Source organism: Phacochoerus africanus, chromosome 8 (genome assembly GCF_016906955.1).
Source record: "Phacochoerus africanus isolate WHEZ1 chromosome 8, ROS_Pafr_v1, whole genome shotgun sequence".
Classification (NCBI taxonomy): domain Eukaryota; kingdom Metazoa; phylum Chordata; class Mammalia; order Artiodactyla; family Suidae; genus Phacochoerus; species Phacochoerus africanus.
In genome coordinates, this window is record NC_062551.1 from 145684793 (window position 1) to 145704498 (window position 19706).

The 19706-nt window shown below is 44.5% G+C and overlaps 1 long non-coding RNA gene across 3 annotated transcripts in view; it reads left to right on the top strand.

Moving 5' to 3' along the window:
* The first annotated feature begins 2716 nt into the window (after window positions 1–2716).
* LOC125132001 (uncharacterized) overlaps window positions 2717–19706 on the top strand; it is a 28017-nt gene continuing 11027 nt past the window's right edge. For 2 of the 3 annotated variants that reach the window (XR_007136115.1, XR_007136113.1), the window contains exons 1-2: window positions 12081–12103; window positions 18882–18992. This is a non-coding gene — a long non-coding RNA (uncharacterized LOC125132001). Of the gene's footprint in view, window positions 2744–12080; window positions 12104–18881; window positions 18993–19706 lie in introns of those variants that run through there. The other variant, XR_007136114.1, reaches the window with a different exon arrangement.

Genomic DNA, 19706 nt, shown 5'->3' on the forward strand with positions numbered 1-19706 from the left:
ATGCTTACAGCCATAGCTGTGCAGGATCTGAGCCACATCTGCGACCTACACTGCAGCTTGCTGCAACACTGGATACTAAATACACTGAGCGAGGCCAGGGATCGAACTCACATCCTCACGGACATGGACATTATGGTTGAGTTCCTAACCCACTGAGCCACAATGGGGACTCCTCAGCAAAGTTTTTAAATGGTGGTATAACGTGGCTTTTGGAGGGTAGGGTGAGAGTAACTGAAGCCTCAAATATGAAAAATTCAAGTGCCTAGATTGCCCTGTGTCAAGCAATGCATTCAAAATATCTTCCATGGTCTCTGGATTTGAAATCCTCAGATCTTTGCATGTCAGTTGCACACTTAATACAAAGAATGATCCAGAGTAACGGTGTCATCTTTTTCTGCCAGTTCTTTCTTCCAGCTAATAATGATCGCACCTCCGAGGGCTAATACTCCCTCCTACTAATTACTATCCAGGATTAGGCAGTAACTATGGATTATATCTCCACTCCTTGCCTCTTCTGTCATCATCAGGGCTAGAAAGAGATCTTGTCTAACTGTGGCTGGAATCAGGTTGAGGACTGAGGAAAGGGCTGGGATCAGAAGTCAAAGCTTGGCTGGATGCCAGGTTTGTGGGCTAAGATGATCTTGTTTTTGTCTCCCAGGGAATTCGTGAGAGGCAAGAACGCCACTTGTCTGATTAAAGAACAGGATTCATAACAGAGAGAAGAGGCGTGAGATGGGTATCATATATAACTTGGAGAATGGTATGGTGGTCACACACATACAATGTAAGCATCCATGGGTGAGCCGGAACTCGGAGACTGCATGTTTCTGCCGTCTACGTGAGCCCCTGGGAGCCCAGCATGGGATAATTGACTGTCCTTGGAAAGTGACCAGCTCAGGTCCCCCTCAGTCCTCTGAAGATAAGACAGGGGAAGCGATGACAAGAGGGGAGAGGCTGAGAAATTGCATTCCCAGGACCATCAGAGGGGATCAGCAGCATGGCCCGGGAATGTTGTTTCTTGCAGGAAAGACATGGCATTATCTCAGAACCATCTGGTGGCAGCAGGAACGGGGAGGGGGAGGGAGGCGCTGAGCAGTGGTCACGTAGCCTTGTCTTACTGTTTGCAGACGCCCACGATCAAGCTACTTCCTGACAGAAGTGGGTCAGCTAATAGCCTGGGCTCAGGAAAAAGGGAGCTTCAAGGAATGAGAGAGATGGTTGCAGAGGCTGGAGGATTCCTGTAGCCGAAAAACTTAGAGACCCGACGCGAAGCTTTTTGTCACATGGACAAAATCCCTAGACTTGGGGACAGAGGACGGTGCCCTTGATCTTTCAGTGTAAGATCGTTTTGGATTCAGGCAAGCTAATTTGCTCAGAGCCTCAGTGTAAAATGGCATTTGTGGACTCCCGGGTTTAATCTGGCCTGTATGTGATTTTTAGCCCCTGTTAGTGATTACAGAATTGTTGGGTTTGGGGCCACCTCTACAACGTCAAGCTATTTCACATAGAATGCAGATTTCTGGTTCCTCTAACAATGGAAAATCTGGGCCCATATTCTCACAGACCAACATTTGCCTGGAGTTGAGTGGCCACTGCCCCCGGAAATAAGGGATTAACTCTCCACTCCCCAGTGTTCCCCACACGACCCCTTCCCTCAAAGCCCCCACAGGCATTTGTTTCATGACCCCTGCTCTAGAAGGCAGTATCAATGATGGCAGGGAGTGTGAGCATGTGTCCCCAGTGGACCTCTGTCCCCAGCACATGTCTGCAAGGACTGGGCACTGCACAGGCATTGAATAAATATTTCTTTAATAACAGCCAGTGAGTGAAGACAGGGCTGTCAAAGCAAAGCAGGTTAAATCCAGGCTGTGTGCGTTTGGGTAAATAATTGAACTTTCTAAGCCTCTGTTTTCCTTATTTATGAATTAGGAAGCAAAGTACTGACCTCATGGCACACTCTGAGCGAAGGAATTCAAACCCCTTTGTGTGGCGCTGCCCAGAGAGAACACCCAATAAATATTTGTTGAATGGCTGAAACCATGTTCAGTCTACAGGGTTGTGAGCCTTGGTATCCTTGGTTGGATAAAGTGGAAAAAATCATTGCATTAATTAAGCATGGGAATCGCAATGCGCCAGAAAGGGAACACAAATGGGCACCCAAGGAGTGGTTGTCACGGGGGTGAGATTGCTGGGCAGGGAAGGATAACTTGTGCTTCTGTGTCAGCGTTGACCATCAGAGCAACAGCATGAAGTGCAGCACTAGGGCGGGGGTGGCCGGTTGAATTCCGGGGATAGAGCTGGGGGCAATGAGGACAGGCTTCGGAGGGGTGTAATGTGTGCCAGGCCCTTGGCCAGGCTACTAAATGCTTTTGAGACCTCTGTTTCCTCCATTAGAAAATGAAGATCATAATGCCCACTTTTGGGGGTTTGGTCTGATTAGTTAATATGAAAATCAACATCATGTGCTTAACATGTTGGTGAGCAGACACAGGAGCATAGGAGATGCTTAGCAAATAATACAGGTATTGGTATGAGAGGGAAAGTACTGCTGAGAAGTTCACAGTCCTGAGTGCTGTTCTTTTTTTTTTTTAATTGAAGTATAGTTAATTTACAACATTGAGTTAGTTTCCAGTGTACAGAAAAGTGATTCAGTTACACACACATATAAATTTATATGTCCTTTTTCATATTTTTCTATTACAGTTTATTACAAGACATTGAATGCAGTTCCCTGTGCTATGCGGTAAGATGTTATTTATCTATTTTATGTATGGTAGTGTGTATATTCGTATATTACAAATTCCTAATTTATCCCTCCCCCCTTCTTTTCCTTTGGTAACCGTAAGTTTGTTTCCTATTTGTCTTTCTCTTTCTGACTTATTTCACTTAGTATTATAATTTTTAGGTCCATTCATGTTGCTGCAAATAACATTATTTCATTCTTTTTTATGGCTGCATGGTATTCCATCATGTGTATATATACCATATATAAATATATGTAAATTTAAAAGAAAGATATACATATACCACATCTTATTCTTTTATTTAAATTTTTTTATAGCCACACCTGTAGCATATGGAAGTTCCCAGGCTAGGGGTCAAATCAGAGCTATAGCTGCTGGCCTATACGACAGCTGCAGCAATGCTGGATCTGAGCCACACTGAACAAGGCCAGGGATCAAACCTGCATCTTCATGGATACTAGTCAGGTTCCTTTCCACTGAGCCACAGAGGGAAATTCTATACCACATCTTCTTCATCTGTTCATCTGTTGATGGACATTTAAGTTGCCTCCATGTTTTGGCTACTATAAATAGTACAGCTACGAACAATGGGACATGTATCTTCTCTAACTAGGTCTTTCATCTTTTCTAGATATATGCCCAGGAGTGGGATTGCAGAATCATATGGCAACTCTATTTTTAGTTTTTTAAGGAAATTCCATAGTGGCTGCACCAGTTACCTTCCCACCAAGAGTGTAGGAAGGTTCCCCTTTGTCCACCCCCTCTCCAGCATTTATTTGTAGAATTTTTATTTTCTTGTCTTTTTTTAGGGCTGCACTTATGGCATATGGAGGTTCCCAGGCTAGGGGTCTAGTTGGAGCTGTAGCTGCCTGCCTATGCCACCGCCACAGCAACGCCAGATCTGGGCTGCATCTGCTACCTACACCACACAACTCATGGCCACACCAGATCCTTAACCCACTGAGTGAGGCCAGGGGTTGAACCTGCAACCTCATGGTTCCTAGTCAAATTCGTTTCCGCTGCACCATGATGGAAATTCCTAGAATTTTTAATGATGTCATTTTGACCATGTGATACCTTGTTGTAATTTTGATTTGTATTTTTCTAATAATTAGTGATGTGGAGCATCTTTGCATGTGCTTATTGGCCATCTGCATGTCTCTTTTTGAGAAATGGCTATTTAGGTCTGCCCATTTTTTGATTGGGTTGTTTCTTTTGTTTGTTTGTTGGTTTGTTATTGAGTGTCACTGAGCTATTTGAGCTGTTTGTGTATTTTGGAAATGAAGCCTTTGTCAGTCACATGGTTTATAAATGTCTTCTCCCAGTCGGTAAGTTGTCTTTTCATTTTGTTTATGGTTTCTTTTGCTGTGCTATAGCTTATGCGTTTGCTTAGGCCCGTTTGTTTATTTTTACTTTTATTTCTATTGCCTTGGGAACCGCCAAGTGCTGCTCTTTACTCCATCACTTACCATGTGACCCTGGGCCAGCTACCTCCCTTCTCTAGAACTCTGTTTCCCAGCATGGGACAGAATTAACTTGTGTAGTGGCCCCTGTGAAGTGCCACCCCCAAACTGCCTTCAGAACAAAGACATTCAGTACCCCCAGAGGATGGGAGTGTTGATTGCTGAAGGGCCTCTTGGACAATTGCTCTCAGCCAAAGGTAACAGCCACATCCCAGGTTCCACATACCCCCTTCCTGGGGGTGGGTCCGCGCAGAGGTTCAAAGTTACAGAGAAGCTAATTTAGGACATCCCAGAAGGGTCCTCCCAGCTTCAGAGTGCTCCCGTGGGATCAGCTGAATTCTCTGTTTCATTGAAATTTGGAGTTCCCATTGTGGCTCAGTGGTAACCAACCTGACTAGTATCCACGAGGATGTGAGTTCCATCCCTGGCCTGGCTCAGTAGGTTAAGGATCTGGTGTTGCTCTACACTGTGGGCTGTGGCGTAGGTCAAAGATGAAGCTCACATCTGGTGTGGCTGTGGCTGTGGGGTAGGCTGGCAGCTGCAGCTCTGATTTGCTCTGAGATGGGGAACTCTCATATGCTGAGGGTGAGGCCCTTAAAAAAAAAGAAAAAGCTCTCCCTGTTTCATTGTAATTCAACTTCTCCCTCTGTCCAATCTCCTGACCCTCCTCCCCTTATAGATATTGTTCCTGAGAATGCTCTCCAAGAATCTCCAGGGAATCTGACCAATGGCATTTGGGGCGATTTCAACATAGTCTCTCTGAGTTCAGCATTGTTTGGCTTGCTTGCTGTATTGGGTTTGGATGACAAGGGGTTGGTCTGCTGTACAGAGAAGGATCAAAGTTATCTTCATACAAAATCCTTAGCTTCATATAAACTCTAGGGAACTCCAGGGAGAGGTTTTTGTTTGTTTGTTTGTTTTGCTTTTTTAGGGCCACACCCAGGCACATGGAAGTTCCCAGGCTAGGGGTTGAATTAAAGCTACAGCTTCTGGCCTACACCACAGCCACGGCAATGTGGGATCCAAGCTGCATCTGCAACCTACACCATAGCTCACAGCAATGCCAGATCCCCAACCCACTAAGTGAGGCTAGGGATCGAACCTGCCTCCTCCTGGATCCTAGTTGGATTCATTAACCGCTGAGCCATGTAGAGAACTCCCAGGAGAGTTTTAAAATAAATGGGATCAAGGCAAATTTTTCTGAAAGGCCATGAGGATTCGAGGAAGTGGAGACTTCTGCTTGTGCAGCTGATGCAGGGTTTAGAAGTTTGAAACTCACACACAGGGTGGCTCAACTAGACATGGCTTTCAAAGGCCTACATAGAGGCCTGGAGGAGAAATCCTGCCTCAGACTGGGGGACTGATCAAGAGTTCCAACCCAAGATGTGAATGCAGGTTCTGCTGAGATTGCCCTTTCTTGTCAGCGTGCAGAACAAACTTTGGTGGATGCTGCTCCATTCGAGAGAGAAGAAAATAGGAAAATGAGCTGGGATGGGAAAGCCAGTATCTTCTGGCAGCATCACCCCTTGCTGGTGGTTTTCTCTGACACATTGGGCCTGTCTATATCAGGAATGGTGAGGGGGAGCCTGCCTTTTCCTACAGAGAAGTAGGCATCTATCTTAGTCAATGCAGATAACCCCCAGATGTTGCTTCTGTACCTAAAACGGGACAATGTGCTCAGCCCCTCAGAGCATAGGTCTGGGCCCCTCCTAGGACGGTGCGGACCAAAGGAGCCACAGTGGCAGCTGGTGTTTGCACAGGCTCTCCCTAGGGACCCGAGGCTCAGAGTCATATGAGTCCTCCATCTGGTTCAGAAGCAAAGATGCAAAAGCAGGAAGTTAAATTCATCCCTCGCAGAGACTCCCACGGGAGAGAGTGCACCCCGGCAAGAGCTGAAAGAGGCCAAAATGTGGGGATCATTTTAGGGTGTGAGCAGATGAAGGGAACAGCAGGAGGCCCTCCTGCAGGACGGGGTGCTGTGTATCCCCCAGAGATTCCTGAGGTGTCAAAACGAATTAAGGATGGGCCTGGGAAATCAGAAAACTGATTCTTCCTTGGGTGGGTTCTTTAATTCCTTAGACTGTTTAGCCGTCCTTCTGTCCAACAGGAATGTGAGTAAGAGTCCTGGCTTTACAGGCTGTTGTGAGGCTTAAGTGAGGTTACAGGTCTAGAGCTCTTGGCTCAGGCCCTGACCCTCTGCATGAACCCTCTGAGCATGGCTGTCTTTAACCTCGTTCTCCAAAGTGGTTGGAGCTGAGTGAGAGGTGCAGGCTGGAGGAGTCTGGCTTCTAGGTCAAGGGTCCACCAGGAGTTGGTTTAAGTGACACACTCATGCCTGGAATTGTTCTTGCAGCCCGATGGGGTGGTCCTTCTCCATTTACAGTCTGACTCACCATCATCAGGAGGAAAGGACTGTCTTTCCCTTCCAATATTCCAAACTTCTGCTGGTCCCTCTTAATTCCCAGGGCCATCTTGTTGAAATCGGCAGAAGGAACAGGTAGAGTCGTTTTTCTCCACTATGAATGCTACTATTACAACTAAAACTCTGATGTGTTGAGTGCCTGCTATGTGTCCTCTCATTTAATCCCCCTGCTCTCTTGTGGCAGAGGCAACTCCATCACATGGAATGAAAGTCTCATGGAAAGAGAATGCTGGAAGAGAAGAAAAATGGAGTAGAAGCAACATGATAGCCAAAAAAATAAAAATAAAAAAAACCTCCAAAACTCATTCATAAGTACATGCATGACTCCCCTATATACCCATCCCTGGGGACTCCTAGCCACATGCTCTGGGACCCAGAATTTCTTCATGAACAAGTAGAGGCAAGAACTAGTGAGCCACAGTTCACGTTAGACAGTCCTTCTGAACGATCTCCTTGTCAAAGGTTTTGTTTTACTATAAAACACCTGCAGCATCCTTCTCCCTATCTGTGGGCTGGAATTTTGCTTTGCCAATGAAAACAACTCCTACCCCTTAATGCTCTCCTTGACATGGGAGCTCACCTTTTTCATTGAACTTTTCCACTCAGGAAAATCCATTATTGTCTTCAAGAACACAGAAGGACCTCTTTGTGAGCATTTCTCAGCAGCTTCCTTGGAGGTTTCCCTAATCAGAACCAGAACTCTCTTTTAATGCAATCCATTTCTGTGGGCTAAGCCAGAACCTTCCCAGATTTCTTTTGATCTGGGGAGGCCCCTCGCCATAGGAATTGCCTGCCTGCCTTTCCTTTTTTCCTCTCTCCCTTCTTTTTCTATTTTCCTCCCATTGTGTGTGTGTGTGTGTGTGTTAATCAAACTTACTTCTAAGTCCTGGTTTTACCACTGTCTATGTGCCCTGGGGCAAGTTAACCTCTCTGAGTCTTTAAAATGTATAAAGCGATTTCTAGCATCCTATTCAGCCCGAAAATCAAATTTACTGCTAATACCCAGGGTAGTAAATAAGAGCTTGGGCGTTGGACTCCTTTGGGTTTAACTCCCACTTACCCTGCCACTTACTTCATGACCTCGGGGTAGAAAGGCCCATGTTCTTTGGGCCTCAGCTTTTCTAACAAGGAGATAGACTTGACCTTATACGGTAAGAGGATCGGATGTGACAGCGGTACTGAGCCCACTTGCTAAGTGCCTGAATCAACTTTAAGCTCTTTAAATGTGTTGACGCATTTGATTCACATGAAATTTCATAACATTTCTTTTTGTGAGTGCCTATGCTTATTTTTCTAGCTTGTAGAGTTTTTATATGCTTATTTCAATAGGAAGTGATGGAATCAAGTTTAAAATAAGCACACAAAAACTCGGAACGGTAACACAAGTGGCTTCTCTGTCTTCATTCAACATGTTCTTTAAAAATATATTTCAAAGTCTGCGGCCAAGAAGACAATGCTAAGGAAATAGTGCTAACCCTCGGTACACATTAGAATGCTAGAGAGTGGCTGAATTATACAGATGGTTGATGGCAGTGCCAGACAAACCCGAGCCTCTGCGGGTAAGGCCCAGTATTGATGTGTCTTAAAATTTCCCCTGTTTGTTCTAACCTTTGGCCAGGACTGAGGGGCACAGTCCTCTGTCATGAGTCTAACAAGACTCATCTAGACTAAGAAGCCATGAAGGGATGTGGGTAAGGTGGTTTTCGACTACAACTCTGTTTTATCACTGCACCCACATTTTCACAATTAACCTAGTTGTCAAATCTCCATCTAAAATCAGACTACATTATTTTGAGGAGTTCCTATTGTGGCTCAGCAGAAAAAAATCCCACTGGTATCCATGAGGATGTAGGTTCGATCCCTGGCCTTGCTCAGTGAGTTCAGGATCCGGCATCGCCGTGAGCTGTGGTGTAGTTTGCAGACGCAGCTTGGATCTGGCATGGCTGTGGCTGTGGCGTAGGCTGACAGCTGCAGCTCCAATTCGACCCCTAGACTGGGAACTTCAAATGCCATGTGTGCAGCCCTAAAACAAACAAACGAACAAAATGAATACATTATTTTTTCGCATGTTCCTGATTCAGCTGCTCCAATAATCCTATTAGACAAGTGCTGATTCCCAGGAAAGACCATTTTCATGCCTAAACGTTGAGAAATATACTCTCGGGTTTTGTCCAAACCAGTGGCACTGGCTTTTCAGTTCTGAAGGTCAGCTTTTTGAAAATGAGAAAATTTGCTTATTCCCAGTCTTCTGGAAACTTGCTCTGTACATGTCAGAGAGCATAGAAAAATGGCTCCCTCATCAGACCTGCCAGCTTTCTCAACCCTATAGGTTATAATGCTTTGCATTTAAAGGCTGGAGGTGAATCAAAGGAAGTCTGTACTCCTTTTCTATTTCTTGCCTATTTCAGGTTATATGTCTGTGGAACCCCTGGGGGTGGCTGGCACCGTCAGCCGACTAAAGGCTCCCTCTGAAGAAATCTTCTCCGCAAGTCCCCTCTTAGTTTCAGCATCCCAACCCTCTTATCCTCTGTGGCTTCGAGTCATCCCCAGTGGGCTCCTGACTGCTTACTGTTTGCAGGCCTTTTGGGTGGACAACCTCAGAACTGGCTTCAGGGTCTAAGATTTCGTCTATCGTGGCACCTGAATTTACATCTTCTTCCAGGCCAGGGATCGAACCTGCATCCTCATGGACCAGTGGGATTTTTTTCTGCTGAGCCACAATAGGAACTCCTGAAAATAATGCAGTCTAATTTTAGAGGGAGATGTGACAACTAGGTTAATTGCAAAATTGGGTGAATGGGCTGAGACCCCAACTACCAAACCTGGTCAATGAATGCAAAACACAAAGCTGCCCACCTGGTTGTTTCTATTGCACAGCATTCGTACGTGGAACCAGCGTGTAGTCTCTAAAACATTCTTCCAGGTTCTGGAAGCTTGGTTCAACAGAGCCTACGTGTTGGCTGTCAGTTCCCTGTGCTAAGAGTTTTCACGGTACACAGAAAACAGGTCAAAACGCTTCTGTGAAAAGATTAAGTAAATTGGCCTTTCTATTTTTCCTTTCCTTCTCACGCTAAGGTAATTTCAACTTCTTTTATTCCATGATTATATTCTCCTATTTCCTTTACGTACAAAGGAAGTTTATTATTATGGAATCCGTAATGTGCTGAATTGTTTACCATTTTAATTGCTGACAAAAGATCTCTTGAAGGTAAGTGCTGCTTTGTCTATTTTACAGCTTGGGAAGCGGAGATGCTGCCTTACTAAGTAAGCTGCCTACATTCTGACAGACAGCAAGGGGCAGAGCTGTGATGCAAACCTGGGTCCATCTGAACCACTGGGCTTTACGTAGAGCAAAGCCAGCGGCCGCCTCTCCCAGGCCTCCACCGTGAATGGACAACCATACTTAGTCCCACTGGGTCCAGATGCGCCCAGAGTCCCCAGTACATTATTCTCATGGCCACTCATTACCTTCCAGAGTTGGCAGGCTAGTGGAAGATTATTTGCCATCTCTTCACAATATGATGTTGTATAAACTATCTCCTAAACAGACAACTTGAATTTTTACAATCTACCAAAAAATCTTTTTTTTTTTTTTTTTTTTAATGCCCATACGCATGGTAGATGGAAGTTACCAGGCCAGGGATTGAATCTGAGCTGCAGCTGCTGCCAGCTGCAGCAACACCAGATCCTTTCACCCACGGAGCTGGGCCACAGGATTGCACTTGCCTCTCCACAGCGATCCAAGCTGCTGCAGTTGGATTCCTATCCCAATGTGCCACAGCGGGAACTCCAAAAATCTCCATACCTTTTTTTTTTTTTGCTTTTTAGGGCCACACCCTTGGCATACGGAGGTTCCCAGGTTAGGGGTCGAATCAGAGCTACACCTGCTGGCCTACACCACAGCCCCAGCAACGTCAGATCCGAGCAGCATCTGTGAACTACGCCACAGCTCGTGGCAACGCTGGATCCTTAACCCACTGATCAAGGCCAGGAATTGAATCCGCAACCTCATGGTTACTAGTTGGATTCATTTCTGCTGTGCCACAATGAGAGCTCCTTAATACTTTTTCATTAAGTTCCTTTCCATTCTCTTAGAGTAACAATTAATTCTACGTGCTCACCAAAGTTCTGCACACTCTAGCCCCTTCCTAGCTTTCCAGCCTCATCTTGAATCTGTTTTCCCTTCTCTTTCTATCCTCTAAACACAGGGAGAATCTTTCATTTCCTCAAATAGCCTCTGCTCCCTTGGCCCTCAGGGCCTTTGAGCCTGCTGCCCTTTCTCTCTGTAATATTTATCATCTTCTTCTTTATCTGGTGCATTTCTTCCTTTAGATGTCCTCCTGCTCTCTCTTCAGCCCTAGCAAGATCAGATCAGACCCCCACCGATGGCTTTTAACTCTATAGAACCTTCTTTCAGGCAACTTACCATGCTTCGTGAATACGCGTTCATTATGTCCTTATTCTAATCAATTCTATCACTTCTCCATTGAGTTGTAGTCCCAGTGCCTGGCATTCCGTAGGTAGACAATAAACAACCAAATACAGATCGATATCTTAAGATTCTAAATCATGACAGGAGTCTCCTGAATTCCAGCTTCCTTTGTGCTTTGGGCATTTCAGGTATTAATCATGCAGAGGACCTATCTGGAAATAATGCTTTTGTTAAATGGCACACCACCAGGCAGAGAGCAACTCCCCTTTCCCAGGCAGGTCAGGCCCCCAGTCACGTGGAGGCACACCTGCCCTCTCGCTGGGCTGCTCGGCTTTTACCCCAGGCAGTGGACAGAGTGATAAAGGAGAAAGCGGACATGGTGGGGCCAGGCTGGGGTTTGGGTCTCGGCTCTGTAGTGATGCAACACTTGTCACATGGCTCAACGTCTCGAGTCCTCCATTTCTTCATCTGTAAAATCCCTCACTCAGAGGATTCCTGGGGACACACAATGAATAAATCTGAAGCACTGGCCCAGCATCGAGACTGGCTTGTTATATAAGAGTTCTTCCTTCCCCCAGGGTATACTGCATACCTGGGAAAACAACGGTGTGTTTCTTCAATCAGGATATAAGATTAAAATAGCTGACATTATGTTATGGTCCATGGTCTTACACGGCCCACATATTAACCCATTCTAAACCCCCAAGGGCCCTATAAAGAAAACACGTTATTATCAGCTTCATTTTTTAAATTTATTTATTTATTTATTTTTTTATTTTGTTGCTTTTTCAGGGCCACACTTGTGACATACGGAGGCTAGGTGTCATATTGGAGCGGCAGCTGCTTGCCTAACCCCAAGCCTCAGCACCTCAGGATCCAAGCTGCATCTTCAACCTACACCACAGCTCACGGCAATGCCAGATTCTTAACCCACTGATTGAGGCCAGGGATCCTCATGCATACTAGTTGGGTTTGTGACCTGCTGAGCCACCATGGGAATGTCGGCCTCATTTTACAGATGAGGATACCAAGGTTCAGAGAGGTGAAGTAACGTTCCCAAGATCACACAGCTAATCATGATGGGGCCAGGATTTAAACCCAGTCAGTTTATACTCTTAGACCCCTACAGGATACTGTCTCTTGGCTGGAAAATGAGCAAGGAATCATAGGCAGTGAAAAGATCACTAACTTTGAAAAAAGAAAAATCTCTCAGCTTTGCTTTTCCATGGATGACCTGGCCAGAAAAATCTCCCAGTTCTCCCTTCTCCCGGGATCAGGTGCCAGTTCTCCAGGGTGAAAGCCAAGCGAGAGGACGCATGTGAAACCCCTGTATACACCCAGCGTCGGACAAACGTGGACTGGGAGATTTTTCAGGCTTTCCCTTTCTTTCATAAAAACGTAAACTGTGCGTTTTCTTGCCAATAACCTGGGCTGGGTAAAGAGCACTTTGGCCCTTGATCAGCTCTAGCGTTTCCTTGACCAAAATTGTTGACATCGAGCCCACACAGAGCTGGAAACTCCCGAAGGGATAACGGCACAGGCTCTGACCCAGCACAGATTTCCCCTGAATTCTACAGAGTTTCAACACATCCAAGGCTCTTTGAGAGCAAAGCCCAAGGTTCTGGAAATGCAGTGCATTTCCAAGCCCAGCACAGGGGTGGGGAGCGCTGTTCCTTTGAATAGGAGGGACTCCTGGTGATCAAACTGGTTCTTCAGAACCATCGCAAATGTCTGTCTGGGAACCTCTGTCACATAGCTTCACCCTGAGGGGTGTTTTTTGGTTTGGTTTTGGTTTTGGTTTTGGTTTTCCAGTTTCTTCATCTTTAAAATTTTTTAGTGATTTTAATTTTTTTCCATTATAGGTGGTTTACCGTGTTCTGTCCATTTTCTACTGTACAGCAAAGGGACCCAGTCACACATACCTGTATACCTTCTTCTTTTGTGTGTGTGTGTGTGTGTGTGTGTGTGGCCAAAGGCTAGAATGTAGATTTGCTTTAATTCTATTTCCTTCTAGCTTGTTTTCCTAATTTCTTTTGTGCATAAATTCTGAACAAATCTAGATTTTGTTATTTTTGTAGGAGATGAGACTTTTAACCCTGTATTTTTCTAAATTATCACATAGCATGATTTGTTTTTAAAATATGCTTTGTGTGTGTGTGTGTGTGTGTGTGTGTGTTGCCATTTCTTGGGCTGCTCCTGCGGTATATGGAGGTTCCCAGGCCAGGGGTCAAATCGGAGCTGTAGCCGCCGGCCTACACGAGAGCCACAGCAGCATGGGATCCAAGCCGCGTCTGCAACCTACACCACAGCTCACGGCAGTGCTGGATCCTTAACCCACTGAGCAAGGCCAGGGATCGAACCCTCAACCTCGTGGTTCCTAGTTGGATTCGTTAACCACTGAGCCATGATATGAACTCCCATATACTTTCTTTTTCTCACTTGATCCTCCATCAGGCTCCATCACGGCAAAAGACATTCTGACATTGGGCCTTTGACTGTCAGAATCTCCCCGGGCTCCAAGGGACAAGGGTGGGCCCAAGGTGGCCTTGGCACTCAGGGAACATGTGCTGTTGTTGTTGAGTTATTACAGGGCTTAGGACACATGTCCTAGACCACATAGCCAAGCAGAGAAACTAGAATTGGAAGGCAGAGCTCACAGAAGTGCAAGCTCAGTTCTCTCTGTCGCATGAAGCAGCTTCTCTGTGGCATGCGGGAGCCTCAGCTTCCGTCTTTGTGGAGGGAAAGGGCCAAGCCGTGTCAGAGTGGGGCTGCAGGATGTTTGGGGTGAAAGCTTTCCCCGGGCTCTCCACCCCACCACAGGCTCCACCACACGTGATCCCACCTCCTCTCCATCCTTCCCAGCCCCTCCTCTCTCTGTGCTTTCTGTGCCCCGACAGGCTTCCTTCAGCTCCAGAAACTCTCTGTGGGATAGAAACACACTTGGAGTTTTCCAATCAGTGCTTGCCTCCGAAATCCCACATCTGGCTAGGTGGTGGTGGACCCTGGGTGTGGTGTCTCTCTGTCAGTAGGCTGTCTGGGACCCACAGCAGTCCCGAGCCCAAGAACGGCACATCTGACTATGTCCTGGCCTGGGTCAGCTTGGCCTGTGAAACCAGGGCCGTGTTCCAGGTCCGTGTGACTGAGGGCGAGGAGCCTGGTTCCCACAGGAACAGGTGTGTAGGGGCTGGTGGCCCTGACCTTGTGGGGATTTGGGCCTGGGAAGGCAGCATGGCCTGGGGCTGGGGGAATCTTGGGAACAGGCGTTGGAGAGGTAAACGAATTCTCTGTTTATTTCAAGTTAGCTTAAGATCTTAGACAAGTGACTTATCTTCCCTGAGTTACGATTTCTCTGTGAGAGATCTTAATGCCCTCCTTGGGGGGCCCCGGGGGAGATTAAGAGGGTACTTCTTGTTAAAGCATGGGGCAGAGACTTAACAAATAGCAGTGTATTTATTCCTTTCCTTTTCTAATATAAATGCAAGTAATGGATCTGGCTCCCGGGAAGATGAAAAGAGAAGGAAAGATAATAGCCATTCCGCGTTCTTCATGCTCAATGTAATATATCATTTTATCTTCTCTGCGACCCTACCATGTAGGGATTATTATTATCCTCATTTTATGGATGAAAAAACTGAGGTTTGGAGTGGATAAGCACCTTGCCCATCATCACGAGGAAGTGGTGGAGCTGGGATCTGAAGACAGTCCCCCACTTCTAGCTAAGCCCATTCACCACCAGGAACTCAGTGGGCAGCTCTCCACCCAGCAGCTGTGGACCAGGTCTCCTAGCAGCCTTTCTGGGAGATCGTCCCTGAGCTGTGAACCCTGTGCAGCAAAATCCCACCACTTCCTCTGTTGCTTTAGTCTCAGCTTCATCCTTTGCTTTTGAAGCCGTAGATCTGTTTGCTGTCCACTCTCAACTGCATGAGGAGAAAAGGCACAGCTAAGGCAGCAAGTGTGGTCCTAGCAATCCAGATGCTCCTCCTGAGAAGGTCTAGGCTGGTCCAGCTCTGAGGCTGGAGGTACTTGATGAATCTGGCTGTGATGCCTCAGGATGTGTTTCTAATTCTCTTCTGGACCAGCGCACCCCTTGGTCAGGGGCTGGGCCTTGCCCTGTCCATTTCCTGCTCCTTCCCTCTGCCACCCTGCTTTCAAATGCCCATAATCCCAGGGTCCTGGTTATATTCTTCACTTTCTGGTTATAAGGTATCAAGCAGGAATGGCCAGAACTTGAGATGAATGGGAAAACCGCCATTGGCCTTCTACGTCCCCAAGAGCTCTGTGATTGCAAAGGGACTCTATGAAATAGCCTGGGCTTTGAAGAGACACACCTACTATGCTTGTAAAGAGCTCTTGGCCTCTTTGGAATTCCCTGGGGGCCTAGTGGTTAAGGGTCTGGCTTTGTCACTGCTATGGTAGAGTTTGATCCCTGGCCCAGGAACTTCCACCTGCCCCCCGGGGTGGGGAGAAAAAGTAACACTTGGCTTTGGCTTTTCCAATCATTTAGCTTTCGGGGTCCTTGGTTTCTTTATCTGAAAAATGAGGGAATTGGGTCAGGTACTTGTCAAGGCTCTTTCAAGTGTTGGCATCTTATGAACTGGTGATTAAGAATTTTAAATATATTTTAAAATTATTTTTTCTTCTGATTATAGAAGAGTGCATTCTAATTGTAGAAAATTTGAATAGCATGGAAAAGTATAAAACAGAAGCCAGTCAAAATCTTATCCTAGAAAAAGTTGATATTAAAGTATTGGTGTTAATCATTCTTTATTTTGTAGCATGTTTTGTGTGTTTAGTGTGTTTCTTGTTTTATGTATTTATTATACTGTTTTAATAAATGCAAATCTAAATATATTAGCATATATAATTAAATATTATTCAAAAATATTATTTTAATGGCATCATAGTCTTATCATTTAATTATCTCCATGTTGTTGGATATTGAGACTGTTTTAAGCTTTTTTGCCAATATAAATAATATTATAATGAATGTCTTATGAAATTATAGAATGAATATCTATAAAGCTATGTGTATACTTAATTCAATTTCCTAATAAATTCCACTTAAAAATAGAATTATTTAGGAGTTCCCGTCATGGTGTAGTGGAAACGAATCTGACTAGGAACCATGAGGCTGCAGGTTCGATCTCTGGCCTCGATCAGAGGGTTAAGGATCTGGCATTGCTGTGGATCTGGTGTAGGCCAGCACCTGTAGCTCCAATTTGACCCCTAGCCTGGGAACCTCCTTACGCCACTGGTGTGGCCCTGAAAAGCAAAAAAAAAAAAAAAAAAATCCTTCAAATAAAATATTCTATTAAAAAATAGAATTATTAAGTTAAAAGATCAGAATTATTTTTAGGCTTTTGGTATGTAGTACCCAGGTCTCCATTAGAAGAGTTGCATTGATTGATACTTCTGCCAGAACCGAGTGTGTGAGAATATGAGTACTAGTTTCACTGGAGTCTCGGTATGGGGTTTGGTCTTTTAAAATAAATTGCATTTATTTTGTTACTTATAAGGCTAACATTTTTCACATGAAAACTGGACATTTTGATTTTTTAAAAAATAAATTCTCTATTTCCCACTTTTTGAGTATTCACCTTTTATTGATTTTCGATAATCACTTATTCATTTTGAATTAAACATCATCCCCATTGATCTTTGGGAAGCCTATGGTATAAGGAATTACATCCTTTGCCTTTAATTTAAGTGATATATTTTCTACATTTATAGTTTTCCTTACTTTTGTTCATGGTAAATTTTTAACACACACATTTTAAATTTTAGGGAGAGATATTGATCAATATCTTCCTTTGTGGTTTCGTTCCTTGTTTTTATGCTTAGAAACTCAATCTCCACCTTGACATAAGATAGTCTTCTATAATTTCTAATAGCCCATTCAAACTGTAATTCTATAACCAATTTAAATTTAGCTCACATATAATATGAAATTTGAATTCATTTTTCTCTAAAAATTAACAAACAGCTCCATGTTTGAACAATACTAAGACTTCCTTCAAAAATGATTTGATATGAAGTCGCTATCACATGTTGAAGTCATACATAAAATCTTGTTTCTAATCTTTCTTTTCTGTTACTTATGTTCCATTTTCTTTCCTGTAACACCTCCCCTCATCTTAATTATTATAATTTTATAATAGTTTTAATTACTTGGAAGTTCATGTTGTCTCTAACTTTTTCTTTCAAAAGTTCTTCAGCTGTTCTCACTACTTTGACCTACCAGATGAATTTTAAAATCAGTTTGTTAAATTCCCCCCTCCCTGATTACCATTGATTCTTTTTTGAAATTACATTAAGATCATATATAAATTTGAAGTGAATTTAGAGCTTTATGACACTGAGTTTACCACCCAGGAATATAATGTAACTTGCCACTTAGAAAATTCTGCCTTTGTGTCTTTAAGTAATGTCTCCAGTTTTTTTCTTATCACACCTATTTCCTCTTTATTCCTACATATTTTAAACTGTTTTTGCTATATTTTTATAAATGTGATCATATTTTTTTTTGTTATTTTTTTATGCCTGCACCTGTAGTATATGGAAGTTCTTGGGCCAGAGATCAAATGCGAGCTGCAGCTGGGGCCTACACCACAGCCATAGCAACATCAGATCTGAGCTGCATCTGTGACCTACACTAAATCTTGTGGCAACACCAGGTCCTTAATCCACTAAATCAGGCCAGGGATTGAACCCGCATCCTCATAGAGACAATATCAAGTTCTTAACCCACTGAGCTACAATGGGAACTCTTAAATGTAGTCATATTTTCATTATACTTTCTCTATGGTTATTACTTCATGTTGGTTATTTAGCATTAAACATTATTGTTTTCATACTGATCATTTAGCATTACATAATCAATAGTAATACTTTAGCTTTGGGTGATAGCATACAAATCCCATGTAAATAGAATTTCTCCTTTCTTAGTGATACTAGGAAGTAGGGAGTTCAGGTTTATGTCTGTGCCTAAAGCCCATCCACGCACCACAAGTCGAGTATTCATCTCTGCACATATTGAGTGCCTTCTGTTTGCCCCGTGCTGTGCTTGGCAGTGGGGCTTAGCACCTTCTACCTTAAAGTCACCTTTCAGAGTTTGTCCTTCAGAGCCCTCTGCCCCCATAAGCCACAGTGAGAGGCTGGGTGTGTGTATTAATAACACTTTCTGGCAGCCTCCTGATGCTAATTCGGAGGCTTCCCGGATTTGGCAGCATGGGCTTCCATTTTAATTAGCTTCTCAGGAGGTGTTTGCACAATTCATAAGACAAACAAGCCTGCTTTAGAAGTGAGAAGCCCAGTGCATCGTGGCCTGGTCTCCTGAGCAAAGCTCCTGGGAGCCGTGTTTCTGGGAAGGGTGATTGAAATTGTGACAGGGGAAATGGGGGCTCATTCTCACTATGGATCAGAGGCTTCATTGTTTCTGGAAGTGAGTGACAGGCTAAGCCATATTAGAGAACTGAAAAGAAAAAAATCAATAACACCACTGATCCTATCTTTGCTTAACATTTTAATATTTTTAAATGATTGACTTTGGGTACTCATTTTTTTTTTTTTTTTAATGGCCACACCCATGGCATAGGGAAGTTCCCAGGCCAGGGTTTGAAACCGAACTGCATCTGTGACTTAGGCTGCAAGTGTGACAATGCTAGATCCTTTAACCCACTGCACCAGGCCAGGAATCAAACCTGGACCTTGACAGCAACCTGAGACATTGCGGTTGGATTCCTAACCCACTGCACCATGGTGGGAACTCTGGGTACTCATTTTGACTTTGGGAAATGTCTTATTAAAATATTTATTTTTAGGAGTTGCCTGGTGGCTTAGCAGTTAAGGACTGGACATTGACACTGTTATGCTTTGTGTTACTGCTGTGGCTCACTTTTGATCCCCGGCCTGGGAACTTCTGCATGCCACAGGTATGACCCCAAATTTTATCCATATTATTAATTTATTCTTTGTTTATATTGCTAAGGATTTTTTGGGGGGGTGCTGCCTTAAATTTTGGAGCTGAGTTGAGTGCCTCACTCTCCTCACCCTAGTCCTGACCCTGCTGGAAATGCCTCGAGAGAGTTGAATTGTGGGTCCCCCCCCAAAGATATGCCCACCTTCTAGCCCTCAGAATCTGTGACTATGACCTTATTTGGAAAAAAAGGTCTTTGCAGATATAATTAAGGACTTTAAGATGAGATCATCCTAGATGATCAGAATGGGCCCTAAATCCAATGGCAGGTGTCCTGATAAGAGAATATGACACAGAAAAGGAGGCCATGTGAAGACAGAGGCAGAGGCAGAGGCAGTAGTTATGAAACCAGAAGCCAAGGAGCAGGCAGAAGCTGGAAGAGACAAGGGGGATTCTTCCTCAGAGCCTTTGGGGAGAGCACAGCCCTGCCAAGGACTTGACCTTAGAATCCTGGCATCTAGATTGTGAAGGAATAAATTTCCCTTGTTGCAAGCCACCAAGTTTGTGGTCATTTGTTATGACAGCCCTTGGACACCATTAAAACCCCAAAGGCAGGTGTGTCAGTAAGAAGTTTGTAAGCCAGATTGAGAAGAAACTTCAACCATCAGGTCCAGGCCAGGGCAGCTGCAGGTGCTGTGCAGTGTGTAGCGAGAAATCAAGGCACAAAGTA